The following is a 15,371-nucleotide window of genomic DNA, read 5'->3' as shown; positions in this document are numbered from 1 at the left end:
ATACTTCTTCAACACATCTCTCATTTGTTTCCATTGTTCAGTATAAGTAGAAATAAATCTCACCGTCTGTTCCACCACAGGTTTAGTTTTAGTTTTCATTAACTCAGACCGTGTCATTTTAGTAGCTTTTCTCAACCCCTTCTTTATGCTCCGCTTTGAATAACCTCTGTCTTCAAATCTTGATGAAAGGGCATTCGCCTGTTCAAAGAAAAATTGGTTTGAAAAGATTCTTTTAATCCTAAGAAATTGCCCTGTAGGTATACCATTAATCAAAGGTTTGGGATGTGATGTTGTGGCATGTAACAGGGAATTTACAGCCGTATCTTTGATGAATACATTTGTTTCCAAAAATCCATTTTGTCCTCTAGTGATCTGTATGTCCAAAAAATCCAATGAGGTTTTACTATATTTACAGGTAACCTTAATATTCATTCTGCTATCATTAAGAATATCTAGAAAGGCGAGAAGATCCTGTTCTGAGCCCTGCCAGTTCATAAGTGTGTCATCAATAAAGCGAACTCAGAACAGGACCTTCTCAATATAAGCAATAGGATTGGTGAGGAATATCTGCCTCTCCCACATACCAATAAACAAGTTTGCATATGAGGTGGCGAAAGCCGCCCCCATTGCTGTACTTTGCTTCTGCACATATATAGTTTCCTTGAAAATAAAATAATTATGTTCAAGGACAAATTTGAGTAAGTCAAGGAGAAAACGGATCAAGTCCCTGTCCAAATCTGTAGTTACCAAGAAAGATTATGCTGCCATAATGCCATCATGATGTTGTATGGCAGTATATAATGATTCAACATCGAATGATACGAGCCACATATCATCTTCCATTTGTATACCTTCAATCTTATTTAAAACATTTCCTGTATCTTTAATTTATGAAGGCAAATTACATACTAGAGGCTTCAAGTAGAAATCAAGGTATTTACAAATTACCTCACACAAGCTACCATTTCCTGATACAATCGGGCGTCCAGGAGGTGTAATAATAGTTTTATGAATTTTCGGAGTGAAATAAATGCAAGCCAACTTAGGGTACATTGGTATCAGGTTATTTCTGAGTTTCTTGGTTATCACCCCCTCCTGAAAGGCCTTTTCCAACATGTCCGGCAATTTACCCTGAAAGGTCAGAGTTGGATTATATGTCAATCTCCTATAACACGTGGTGTCTCTCAACTCACACACCACCTCCTCACCTCGCCCCCTATCTGTCGGAGTCCCACAAGGTTCAGTCCTTGGGCCCCTGCTCTTCTCCATTTACACCTTTGGCCTGGGACAGCTCATAGAATCTCATGGCTTTCAGTATCACCTCTATGCTGATGACACACAGATCTACATCTCTGGATCAGGTATCACCTCCCTACTAGGGTTGAGCGACCTTGACCTTTTTAGAGTCGAGCCGTGTTTCGCGAAACCCGACTATCTTAGAAGTCGAGTCGAGTGGAATCGGCCGATTATCGCGAAAAGTCAGGTATCGCCCGAAACACGAAACCCAATGCAAGTCAATGGGGGAGCATAGTCGGCAGTGAGTGGAGGCCAGGAAATCACCTACACTGCCCATTTTAATGGCAAAAACATCCATTCTTGTTAAAGAAGCTTGTCAATCGTAATTTACCTTATAATAATTGGAAGGCATTTGAAATTGGGGGTCATTTGGCTAAAGTTGTGGGGGGTAGGGCTGGTTCAAGTAATTAGTGGGCCCAGTAAATCTGGACCACGTCACGGCAGTGGAGCAGGGAGAGGTAAGTATTTCAACTTTGCAAGTGCTGTGATCCTGAGCAAGCAGGGGGGGCCCACTCGTTGGCATTGGCACTGGCACAGGGCCCCTCAAAGTACAGCAGTGTGTTTGCACGGCGGGGGCGCCTCCCACCGGCAGCAACACTTTTGTGTACTATGAGAGGCCCTGTGCCAGTGACGTCGCCAACTAGTATTCCTCCCCCCACCTGATGAAGGAACCTGCACTTTCATCTGCACCTTCCTCTTTGTCCCCGTGTAAGGTGGTATGGTATGCGTGAAGAGGAACCTGACTTTCAGCAGGGTCACAATCTTGCTGTGTAGCGTGCACGGGGAATTTTGTGTTATGGGTCAATGTACCAGCAGACTCATCTATCACTGGCTGGGCAATGGGCAGGATGAGGAGGAAACACAGATATAGGCCCAAAGAATAAAGGGGGCTAAATGCAGTTCAAAATTGGTAACACAGGACTAACCAGGGGGCATTGCAGTGGAGGACAACTGGAATGAGAGGCTGACACAGAGAGTAGGCCCAAATCAGTAAGTAGTCGACATGCAGTTCAAAATTGGCAAGAGTAGTAAACAGGCGGCCCAGCTTTGTTCAGGTGAGGAGAACAGCAAGGAGTGGCAGACACCGATAGTAGGCCCCAACCCAACTAGTAGGCCAAATGCAGTCTAACATTAACAACTACTTAACAAGAGCCTGAAAATGGAATTTCAGGACAGGAAACCAGGAGAACAGCAAGGAGTGGCAGACACCGATAGTAGGCCCCAAACCAACTAGTACGCCAAATGCAGTTGTTCCATTTAACTTCAATTTAATGAGAGCCTGAAGATAGAAGTTCAGGAAAGGCAACCTGGAGAACACCTTGGAGTGTAACACACCATCTCTCTACACCCCATACCCAATTTGTAGGCCTAATGCAGTGTAGTTTTCAACAACTACTAAACGAGAGTCGGAAGATCGAAGCAATGTGGACGAAACCTGGGGAACACCTTGGAGTGTAACACACCGTCTCTCTACACCCCATACCCAATTTGTAGGCCTAATGCAGTGTAGTTTTCTACAACTACTAAACGAGAGTCGGAAGACCGAAGCAATGTGGACGAAACCTGGGGAACACCTTGGAGTGGAACACACCATCTCTCTACACCCCATACCCAATTTGTAGGCCTAATGCAGTGTAGTTTTCTACAACTACTAAACGAGAGCATGAAGATCGAAGCAATGGAGAGGAAACCTGGGGAACACCTTGGAGTGGAACACACCATTTCTCTACACCCCATACCCAATTTGTAGGCCTAATGCAGCGTAGTTTCCAACAACTACTAAACGAGAGCATGAAGATCGAAGCTCAGGAAAGGCAACCTGGAGAACACCTTGGAGTGGAACACACCATCTCTCTACACCCCATACCCAATTTGTAGGCCTAATGCAGCGTAGTTTCCAACAACTACTAAAAGAGAGCATGAAGATCGAAGCAATGGCGAGGAAACCTGGGGAACACCTTGGAGTGGAACACACCATCTCTCTACACCCCATACCCAATTTGTAGGCCTAATGCAGTGTAGTTTTCAACAACTACTAAACGAGAGTCGGAAGATCGAAGCAATGTGGACGAAACCTGGGGAACACCTTGGAGTGTAACACACCGTCTCTCTACACCCCATACCCAATTTGTAGGCCTAATGCAGTGTAGTTTTCTACAACTACTAAACGAGAGTCGGAAGACCGAAGCAATGTGGACGAAACCTGGGGAACACCTTGGAGTGGAACACACCATCTCTCTACACCCCATACCCAATTTGTAGGCCTAATGCAGTGTAGTTTTCTACAACTACTAAACGAGAGCATGAAGATCGAAGCAATGGAGAGGAAACCTGGGGAACACCTTCGAGTGGAACACACCATCTCTCTACACCCCATACACAATTTGTAGGCCTAATGCAGCGTAGTTTCCAACAACTACTAAACGAGAGCATGAAGATCGAAGCTCAGGAAAGGCAACCTGGAGAACACCTTGGAGTGGAACACACCATCTCTCTACACCCCATACCCAATTTGTAGGCCTAAAGCAGCGTAGTTTCCAACAACTACTAAACGAGAGCATGAAGATTGAAGCAATGGAGAGGAAACCTGGGGAACACCTTGGAGTGTAACACACCATCTCTCTACACCCCATACCCAATTTGTAGGCCTAATGCAGCGTAGTTTCCAACAACTACTAAACGAGAGCATGAAGATTGAAGCAATGGAGAGGAAACCTGGGGAACACCTTGGAGTGTAACACACCATCTCTCTACACCCCATACCCAATTTGTAGGCCTAATGCAGCGTAGTTTCCAACAACTACTAAACGAGAGCATGAAGATTGAAGCAATGGAGAGGAAACCTGGGGAACACCTTGGGGAGGCAGACACCGTTAGTAGGCCCTACCAAAGTTGTACACCCAATGCAGTTTTAAAATTCCTAGAGGCTGAAAACAAGACTATTGACGCTCAGCTTTTTTCAAAGGAACACAGCTGAATTGAGTGGCGCAGACAGACACAGGTAGTAGGACTCAAACCAAAAATGTGGCTCACTGCAGCAGAAAAAAGTTACAGGGGTACACAAGCTGCAGTGCTCTGGGCAGTGGAGGACAATTTCAATAGTGAACCGCAGACAGACTTTGTACGCCTACTATTAAAAAAAGGATGCTCTATGCAATTATAAATAGGTTCCAGGGGTACACGGGCAGCAGTGGTGTGGTCAGTGGAGGCCTAGTGGAAGGAGTGACCGCAGACAGGCATCGAAGGCCTAAAATAATAACACATGGCTGTAGGCAATTTTAAATTGGTTCCAGGGGAACACGGGCAGCAGTGGCCTGGTCAGTGTAGTAGTAGTAGAAAGAACGGACCGCAGACAGGCATCGAAGGCCTAAAATAAAAAAATTGGGCTGGCTGTAGGCAATTTTAAATTGGTTCCAGGGGTACACGGGCAGCAGTGGTGTGGTCAGTGGAGGCCTAGTGGAAGGAGTGACCGCAGACAGGCATCGAAGGCCTAAAATAATAACACATGGCTGTAGGCAATTTTAAATTGGTTCCAGGGGAACACGGGCAGCAGTGGCCTGGTCAGTGTAGTAGTAGTAGAAAGAACGGACCGCAGACAGGCATCGAAGGCCTAAAATAAAAAAATTGGGCTGGCTGTAGGCAATTTTAAATTGGTTCCAGGGGTACACGGGCAGCAGTGGTGTGGTCAGTGGAGGCCTAGTGGAAGGAGTGACCGCAGACAGGCATCGAAGGCCTAAAATAATAACACATGGCTGTAGGCAATTTTAAATTGGTTCCAGGGGTACACGGGCAGCAGTGGTGTGGTCAGTGGAGGCATATTGTAAGGAGTGACCGCAGACAGGCATCGAAGGCCTAAAATAATAACACATGGCTGTAGGCAATTTTAAATTGGTTCCAGGGGTACACGGGCAGCAGTGGCCTGGTCAGTGTAGTAGTAGTAGAAAGAACGGACCACAGACAGGCATCGAAGGCCTAAAATAAAAAAATTGGGCTGGCTGTAGGCAATTTTAAATTGGTTCCGGGGGTACACGAGCAGCAGTGGTGTGGTCAGTGGAGGCCTAGTGGAAGGAGTGACCGCAGACAGGCATCGAAGGCCTAAAATAATAACACATGGCTGTAGGCAATTTTAAATTGGTTCCAGGGGAACACGGGCAGCAGTGGCCTGGTCAGTGTAGTAGTAGTAGAAAGAACGGACCGCAGACAGGCATCGAAGGCCTAAAATAAAAAAATTGGGCTGGCTGTAGGCAATTTTAAATTGGTTCCAGGGGTACACGGGCAGCAGTGGTGTGGTCAGTGGAGGCATAGTGGAAGGAGTGACCGCAGACAGGCTTCGAAGGCCTAACATAACAAAAATGTCAATACAATGGTATTGTCAGTGGCAGGCATTGAAGGATGTCAGCGCATAGACTAAACATTGGTGGAGCTGTGAGATAATTTTGCAAGTGGTAGAGCACTGTTTGAGCTGGGGGGGAACTGTCTTGTGGCCGGCGGTACAGGCCCAGGGCCTCTCATATTACAACGGTGTGTCTGATGTTGGGTGCGCACCACCACCGCCAGAGACACTTTATTGTACTAGGAGGGACCCAGTGGCAGTGCCGTCGACCAAAAGCGGGCACACCCACCTCTTCAGACAAACAGCACTCTCACGGGTGCTGGCGCCAAGTGTCGATACCACGGCCCCGTGTGGGGAGTTTGGCCATTTAGTGAGGTGTAAACATGTCGTATGCTGGACAATCAGGTGCAGAAAATTACGAGATTGGAAAAGTCATTCAGAATAGTCCATAGGCAAGACCTTTTCATAGGAAAGCTAGGTGTCAGCCGGGCAAGGTGGGGCAAAAGATTTCGAAATCCAGTTGTGGTTCATTTTAATGAAGGTTAGATCATCTACATTTTGGGTAGCCAGACGAGTCCTTTTTTCTGTTAGTATTGAACCTGCAGCACTGAATACTCTTTCTGATAGGACACTAGCTGCCGGGCAAGCAAGCTCCTGCAATGCATATTCTGCCAATTCTGGCCAGGTGTCTAATTTGGATGCCCAGTAATCAAATGGGAATGACGGTTGAGGGAGAACATCGATAAGGGATGAAAAATAGTTTGTAACCATACTGGACAAATGTTGTCTCCTGTCACTTTGAATTGATGCTGCAGTACCTGTCCTGTCTGCGGTCATAGCAAAATCACTCCACAACCTGGTCAGAAAACCCCTCTGGCCAACGCCACTTCTGATTTCTGCCCCTCTAACTCCTCTGGTCTGCTGGCTCCTGCAGCTCGTGTGAGAACGATCACGGGCGCTGTGTGCAGGGAATGCCAGAAGCAAACGGTCAACAAGAGTTGATTGTTTGGTTGCTAATATTAGTTCCAAGTTCTCATGGGGCATTATATTTTGCAATTTGCCTTTATAGCGAGGATCAAGGAGGCAGGCCAACCAGTAATCGTCATCGTTCATCATTTTAGTTATGCGTGTGTCCCTTTTGAGGATACGTAAGGCATAATCCGCCATGTGGGTCAAAGTTCCAGTTCTCAAATCTGCGGTTGTGCTTGGTTGAGGGGCAGTTTCAGGCAAATCCACGTCACTTGTGTCCCTCCAAAAACCAGAACCCGGCCTTGCCGCGCCACAAATTTCCAGTGGCCCCGGAAAAGCTTCCTCATTAAAAATATAATCATCCCCATCATCCTCCTCGTCCTCCTCCTCCTCTTCGCCCGCTAACTCGTCGTGTACACTGCCCTGGCCAGACAATGGCTGACTGTCATCAAGGCTTTCCTCTTCCTCAGCTGCAGACGCCTGATCCTTTATGTGCGTCAAACTTTGCATCAGCAGATGCATTAGGGGGATGCTCATGCTTATTATGGCATTGTCTGCACTAACCAGCCGTGTGCATTCATCAAAACACTGAACGACTTGACACATATCTTGAATCTTCGACCACTGCACACCTGACAACTCCATGTCTGCCATCCTACTGCCTGCCCGTGTATGTGTATCCTCCCACAAAAACATAACAGCCCGCCTCTGTTCGCACAGTCTCTGAAGCATGTGCAGTGTTGAGTTCCACCTTGTTGCAACGTCTATGATTAGGCGATGCTGGGGAAGGTTCAAAGAACGCTGATAAGTCTGCATATGGCTGGAGTGTACGGGCGAACGGCGGATATGTGAGCAAAGTCCACGCACTTTGAGGAGCAGGTCGGATAACCCCGGATAACTTTTCAGGAAGCACTGCACCACCAGGTTTAAGGTGTGAGCCAGGCAAGGAATGTGTTTCAGTTGGGAAAGGGAGATGGCAGCCATGAAATTCCTTCCGTTATCACTCACTACCTTGCCTGCCTCAAGATCTACAGTGCCCAGCCACGACTGCGTTTCTTTCTGCAAGAACTCGGACAGAACTTCCGCGGTGTGTCTGTTGTCGCCCAAACACTTCATAGCCAATACAGCCTGCTGACGTTTGCCAGTAGCTGCCCCATAATGGGAGACCTGGTGTGCAACAGTGGCAGCTGCGGATGGAGTGGTTGTGCGACTGCGGTCTGTGGACGAGCTCTCGCTTCTGCAGGAGGACGAAGAGGAGGAGGAGGGGGTGCGAACGGCTACAGCCAACTGTTTCCTAGACCGTGGGCTAGGCAGAACTGTCCCAAACTTGCTGTCCCCTGTGGACCCTGCATCCACAACATTCACCCAGTGTGACGTGATGGACACGTAACGTCCCTGGCCATGCCTACTGGTCCATGCATCTGTTGTCAGGTGCACCTTTGTGCTCACAGATTGCCTGAGTGCATGGACGATGCGCTCTTTAACATGCTGGTGGAGGGCTGGGATGGCTTTTCTGGAAAAAAAGTGTCGACTGTGTAGCTCGTAGCGTGGTACAGCGTAGTCCATCAGGGCTTTGAAAGCTTCGCTTTCAACTAACCGGTAGGGCATCATCTCTAATGAGATTAGTCTAGCTATGTGGGCGTTCAAACCCTGTGTACGCGGATGCGAGGCTAAGTACTTCCTTTTTCTAACCATAGTCTCATGTAGGGTGAGCTGGACTGGAAAGCTGGAGATCGTGGAACTAGCGGGGGTGCCGGTGGACATGGCAGACTGAGAGACGGTGGGAGATGGTATTGTTGCCGCCGGTGCCCTAGATGCAGTGTTTCCTACTAAGAAACTGGTGATTCCCTGACCCTGACTGCTTTGGCCTGGCAAAGAAACCTGCACAGATACTGCAGGTGGTGCGGAAAATGGTGGCCCTACACTGCCGGAAGGGATGTTGCGTTGCTGACTAGCTTCATTGGCCGAGGGTGCTACAACCTTAAGGGACGTTTGGTAGTTAGTCCAGGCTTGCAAATGCATGGTGGTTAAATGTCTATGCATGCAACTTGTATTGAGACTTTTCAGATTCTGTCCTCTGCTTAAGGTAGTTGAACATTTTTGACAGATGACTTTGCGCTGATCAATTGGATGTTGTTTAAAAAAATGCCAGACTGCACTCTTTCTAGCATCGGATACCTTTTCAGGCATTGCAGACTGAGCTTTAACCGGATGGCCACGCTGTCCTCCAACAGGTTTTGGCTTTGCCACGCGTTTTGGGCAAGATACGGGCCCGGCAGATGGAACCTGTTGCGATGTTGATGCCTGCTGCGGCCCCTCCTCCTCCGCTTCAGAACTGCTGCCGCCTGCACCCTGTTCCCCCAATGGCTGCCAATCGGGGTCAAGAACTGGGTCATCTATTACCTCTTCTTGTAGCTCGTGTGCAACTTCGTCTGTGTCACCGTGTCGGTCGGTGGTATAGCGTTCGTGATGGGGCAACATAGTCTCATCAGGGTCTGATTCTTGATCATTACCCTGCGAGGGCAATGTTGTGGTCTGAGTCAAGGGACCAGCATAGTAGTCTGGCTGTGGCTGTGCATCAGTGCACTCCATGTCAGATTCAACTTGTAATGGGCATGGACTGTTAACTGCTTCACTTTCTAAGCCAGGGACGGTATGTGTAAAGAGCTCCATGGAGTAACCCGTTGTGTCGCCTGCTGCATTCTTCTCTGTTGTTGTTTTTGCTGAAGAGGACAAGGAAGCGACTTGTCCCTGACCGTGAACATCCACTAACGACGCGCTGCTTTGACATTTACCAGTTTCACGGGAGGAGGCAAAAGAGCTAGAGGCTGAGTCAGCAAGATAAGCCAAAACTTGCTCTTGCTGCTCCGGCTTTAAAAGCGGTTTTCCTACTCCCAGAAAAGGGAGCGTTCGAGGCCTTGTGTAGCCAGACGACGAACCTGGCTCCACAGCTCCAGACTTAGGTGCAATATTTTTTTTCCAACGACCAGCTGATACTCCACCACTACCACTACCCTCATTACCAGCTGACAATGAACGCCCCCGGCCACGACCTCTTCCACCAGACTTCCTCATTGTTTTAAAAACGTAACCAAACTAACGGTATTTGTTGCTGTCACACAACTTACACGGTGAGCTATAACTTCAGTATGATTTAGCTACCCCTTTACAGGTGAGTGAGACCACAATGAAAATCAGGCACAATGTTACACACTCTGTTGTTGGTGGCAACAAATGAGAGAGATGCCACACACGCAGGACTGTCACTGAAGCACAAATGTAAATATTAATCTCCCACTGATTTGATTTTTTTTTTTTCAGGGAGACTTTAGGAAAAAAAAATAATAGAATAAAATGATTTTTTCAGGAAGAATTTAGAAACCAAATAAAATAAAATGATTTTTTCAGGGAGAATTTATAAAACAAATAAAACAAAAAATAGGCTTTCTATGGCCCACTGAGTGAGAGATGACGCACACAGGAGTCAGGAGTGGCACACAAGCCCAGAGGCCAATATTTATCTCCCACTGATTGATGTAGTGATTTTTTTCAGGTAGATTTTGGAACCCAAATCAAGCTAAAAAAATAATAGGCTTTCTATGGCCCACAATTGGAGAGAGAGAGAGAGAGATGGCACACCCAGGAGTCAAGACTGGCACACAAGCAGAAAGGGCAATATTAATCTCCCACTGATTTGATTTTTTTTTTTTTCCCAGGGAGACTTTAGAAAAAAAAATTAATAAAAAAAGATGATTTTTTCAGGAAGAATTTAGAAACCAAATAAAATAAAATGATTTTTTCAGGGAGAATTTAGAAAACAAATAAAAGAAAAAATAGGCTTTCTATGGCCCACTGAGTGAGAGATGACGCACACAGGAGTCAGGAGTGGCACACAAGCCCAGAGGCCAATATTGTTCTCCCAATGATTGATGTAGTGATTTTTTCAGGTAGATTTTGGAACCCAAATCAAGCTAAAAAAAAAATAGGCTTTCCATGGCCCACAATTGGAGAGAGAGAGAGAGAGAGATGGCACACCCAGGAGTCAAGACTGGCACGCAAGCAGAAAGGGCAATATTAATCTCCCACTGATTTGATTTTTTTTTTTTCCAGGGAGACTTTAGAAAAAAAAAATTATAAAAAAAAAAGATTTTTTCAGGAAGAATTTAGAAACCAAATAAAATAAAATGATTTTTCAGGGAGAATTTAGAAAACAAATAAAAGAAAAAATAGGCTTTCTATGGCCCACGGAGTGAGAGATGACGCACACAGGAGTCAGGAGTGGCACACAAGCCCAGAGGCCAATATTGTTCTCCCACTGATTGATGTAGTGATTTTTTCAGGTAGATTTTGGAACCCAAATCAAGCTAAAAAAATAAATAGGCTTTCTATGGCCCACTATTTGTGAGAGAGATGGCACGCTCAGGACTGGCACACAAGCCCAGAGGCCAATATTAATCTCCCACTTTTTTTTTTTTTTCAGGGAAAATTTATATACCCAATAAAAAAATAATAAATAGGCTTTCTATGGCCCACTATCTGAGAGAGAGAGATGGCACGCTTAGGACTGGCACACAAGCCCAAAGGCCAATATTAATCTCCCTTTTTTTTTTCAGGGAGAATTTATAAAACAAATAAAACAAAAAATAGGCTTTCTATGGCCCACTGAGTGAGATGACGCACACAGGAGTCAGGAGTGGCACACAAGCCCAGAGGCCAATATTTATCTCCCACTGATTGATTTATTGATTTTTTCAGGTAGAATTTAGAACCCAAATCAACCAAAAAAAAAAAATAGGCTTTCTATGGCCCACTATTTGTGAGAGAGATGGCACGCTCAGGACTGGCACACAAGCCCAGAGGCCAATATTAATCTCCCACTTTTTTTTTTTTTTCAGGGAAAATTTATAAACCCAATAAAAAAAATAATAAATAGGCTTTCTATGGCCCACTATCTGAGAGAGAGAGATGGCACGCTTAGGACTGGCACACAAGCCCAAAGGCCAATATTAATCTCCCTTTATTTTTTCAGGGATAATTTATAAAACCAAAAAAAAAAAAAAATAAATAGGCTTTCTATGGCCCACTAATTGTGAGAGAGATGGCACGCTCAGGACTGGCACACAAGCCCAGAGGCCAATATTAATCTCCCACTTTTTTTTTTTTCAGGGAAAATTTATAAACCCAATAAAAAAAATAATAAACAGGCTTTATATGGCCCACTATCTGAGAGAGAGAGATGGCACGCTTAGGACTGGCACACAAGCCCAAAGGCCAATATTAATCTCCCTTTTTTTTTTCAGGGAGAATTTATAAAACAAATAAAACAAAAAATAGGCTTTCTATGGCCCACTGAGTGAGAGATGACGCACACAGGAGTCAGGAGTGGCACACAAGCCCAGAGGCCAATATTTATCTCCCACTGATTGATTTATTGATTTTTTCAGGTAGAATTTAGAACCCAAATCTACCAAAAAATTAAATAGGCTTTCTATGGCCCACTATTTGTGAGAGAGATGGCACGCTCAGGACTGGCACACAAGCCCAGAGGCCAATATTAATCTCCCACTTTTTTTTTTTTTTCCAGGGAAAATTTATAAACCCAATAAAAAAAATAATAAATAGGCTTTCTATGGCCCACTATCTGAGAGAGAGAGATGGCACGCTTAGGACTGGCACACAAGCCCAAAGGCCAATATTAATCTCCCTCTGATTGATTTATTGATTTTTTCAGGTAGAATTTAGAACCCAAATAAAGCAAAAAAAAAAAAAAATAGGCTTTCTATGGCCCACTGAGTGAGTGATGATGCACACAGGAGTCAGGAGTGGCACACAAGCCCTGAGGCCAATATTTTTCTCCCACTGATTGATGTAGTGATTTTTTCAGGTAGATTTTAGAACCCAAATCAAGCAAAAAAATAAATAGGCTTTTTATGGCCCACTGACTGAGAGATGGCACACACAGGAGTCAAGAGTGGCACACAAGCCCTGAGGCCAATATTTTTCTCCCACTGATTGATGTAGTGATTTTTTCAGGTAGATTTTATAACCCAAATCAAGCAAAAAAATAAATAGGCTTTCTATGGCCCACTGAGTGAGAGATGGCACACACAGGGATGGCACTCTAGCAGAAATGTCAATCTTAATCTCCCACAAAAAAAAAAAAAAAAAACAGGGAGTGTCCTTCAATTACTATCTCCCTGCAGTAATCTCAGCCAGGTATGGCAGGCAGCAATAAGGAGTGGACTGATGCACAAATTAAATAAAAAGTGTGGACAAACAAAAAAGATAGCTGCCCAGAAAGGAAGGAACAAGAGGATTGGTGCTTTGAAAAAAGCAGTTGGTTTGCACAGCGGCGTACACACAGCAATGCAGCTATCAGGGAGCATTCTAGGGCAGCCCAATGAGCTACAGCGCTGAGGGAAAAAAAAAAAAATGAAGCTTCCACTGTCCCTGCACACCGAAGGTGGTGTTGGGCAGTGGAAATCGCTACAGCACAAGCGGTTTGGTGGTTAATGGACCCTGCCTAACGCTATCCCTGCTGCTGACGAAGCGGTCGGCGGGAACGCCCCTTTATAGCCCCTGTGACGCCGCAGACAGCAAGCCAATCACTGCAATGCCCTTCTCTAAGATGGTGGGGACCAGGACCTATGTCATCACGCTGCCCACACTCTGCGTTTACCTTCATTGGCTGAGAAATGGCGCTTTTCGCGTCATTGAAACGCGACTTTGGCGACTTTTGAAAATGAACGACCCGTTTCGCTCAACCCTACTCCCTACTAACCAGAATCCCTCAATGTCTGTCCACTATTTCATCCTTCTTCTCCGCTAGACTTCTGAAACTTAACATGGACAAAACTCCATCATCTTTCCCCCATCTCACGGGACCCCCCCAACGAACCTATCCATTACAGTAAATGGCTGCCCACTCTCCCCAGTCCCACAAGCTCGCTGCCTCGAGGTAATCCTTGATGCTGATGTCTCCTTCAAACCACATATCCAAGCCCTTTCCACTTCCTGCCGACTTCAACTCAAAAATATTTCATGAATCCGTTCATTCCTCAACCATGAATCTGCAAAAACCCTAGTCCATGTCCTCATCATCTCTCGCCTTGACTACTGCAACCTCCTGCTCTGTGGCCTCCCCTCTAACACTCTTGCACCCCTCCAATCTATTCTAAACTCTGCTGCCCGACTAATCCACCTGTCCCCCCGCTATTCCCCGGCCTCTCCCGTCTGTCAATCCCTTCACTGGCTCCCCATTGCCCAGAGACTCCACTACAAAACCCTAACCATGTACAACGTACAAAGCCATCCACAACCTGTCTCCTCCATACATCTGTGACCTCGTCTCCCGGTACTTACCTACACGCAACCTCCGATCCTCACAAGATCTCCTTCTCTACTCCCCTCTTATCTCCTCTTCCCACAATCGTATACAAGATTTCTCTCGCGCATCACCCCTACTCTGGAACCCTCTACCACAACACATCAGACTCTCGCCTACCATCGAAACCTTCAAAAAGAACCTGAAGACCCACCTCTTCCGACAAGCCTACAACCTGCATTAACCACCGATCGACCAAACCGCTACATGACCAGCTCTATCCTCACCAACTGTATCCTCACCCATCCCTTGTAGATTGTGAGCCTTCGCGGGCAGGGTCCTCACTCCTCCTGTACCAGTTATGACTTGTATTGTTTAAGATTATTGTACTTGTTTTTATTATGTATACCCCTCCTCACATGTAAAGCGCCATGGAATAAATGGCGCTATAACAATAAATAATAATAATAACTGTCCAAGAGCCTCTTTTTCATACATTTACATTTAGGGCTTTATACTGCGCTGCGCTACCAGGTAATACACCAATGCCTTATATTATGCACTATAGACACTCTATCTGCTGCACTTTGCACATATTTGGGGCTTTACATTTAGCTTTATTGCCGAGTATATACTCCAATGTCTAAAATTGTAAGTACTATAGACACTATTTTTGCTGCACTTTGCACATATTCAGCTATATGGATTTCCAGCTCTACTGTTTAATATACTGTAGGAGTATTTAACACCCACTTGTCCACTGGGGCTTACCTTATTGCATCTTGCACTTATTGAGTCTAATAACATTTATTATTTATTTATGGAACCCATTATTTTATATAGGAGCATACAATATATATTTGTCCACTTGGTCTAATCTTTTTGTGCCCTGTATTTATTTCTATATTTTTCAATAGGGTGGCTATGAATTAGTTTATTTTGCTTTGGGTGTTTGATTCTTCTTCAATACTAGTGAGGTGCTCTATTTTTAAGACCTTGGTCTTTGTAAACCTTTCAAATTATGTATTATTAATTTGACCTATATATGTATTACAGGCATTGTATGCCATTATATATCACTTGATTTCTTTAAAGGTGTATTTTGGTGTACAGTATTTCTAGTGCAGACAGTAAATTCTGGGTATGTATTCCTACTGATTGACATATTGTTCTGAAGGTTTTTAGTGTTTTTTTTGATTAATAAAATCTAATTGTTTTTTATTGGCATAAGCTTCCTTGTCTCTTTATGATAGATTTGGAACAGACAACAGATGGAAGTTATTGGCAATTATCAAGACACACTCAATAAAGGAGTGGTTCTGAAGGTGGGGACCACAGTCCACATCTCAGTACCAATGCTTTCTGGCTGATGTTTTGGTCACTTTTGAATGCCGGTTGTGCTTTCACACTCGTGGTAGCATGAGACAGACTCTACAACACACGCAAGTG

Source organism: Ranitomeya imitator, chromosome 2 (assembly GCF_032444005.1).
Source record: "Ranitomeya imitator isolate aRanImi1 chromosome 2, aRanImi1.pri, whole genome shotgun sequence".
In the NCBI taxonomy this organism is placed as follows: domain Eukaryota; kingdom Metazoa; phylum Chordata; class Amphibia; order Anura; family Dendrobatidae; genus Ranitomeya; species Ranitomeya imitator.
Note: the sequence above shows the minus strand (reverse complement) of the source record.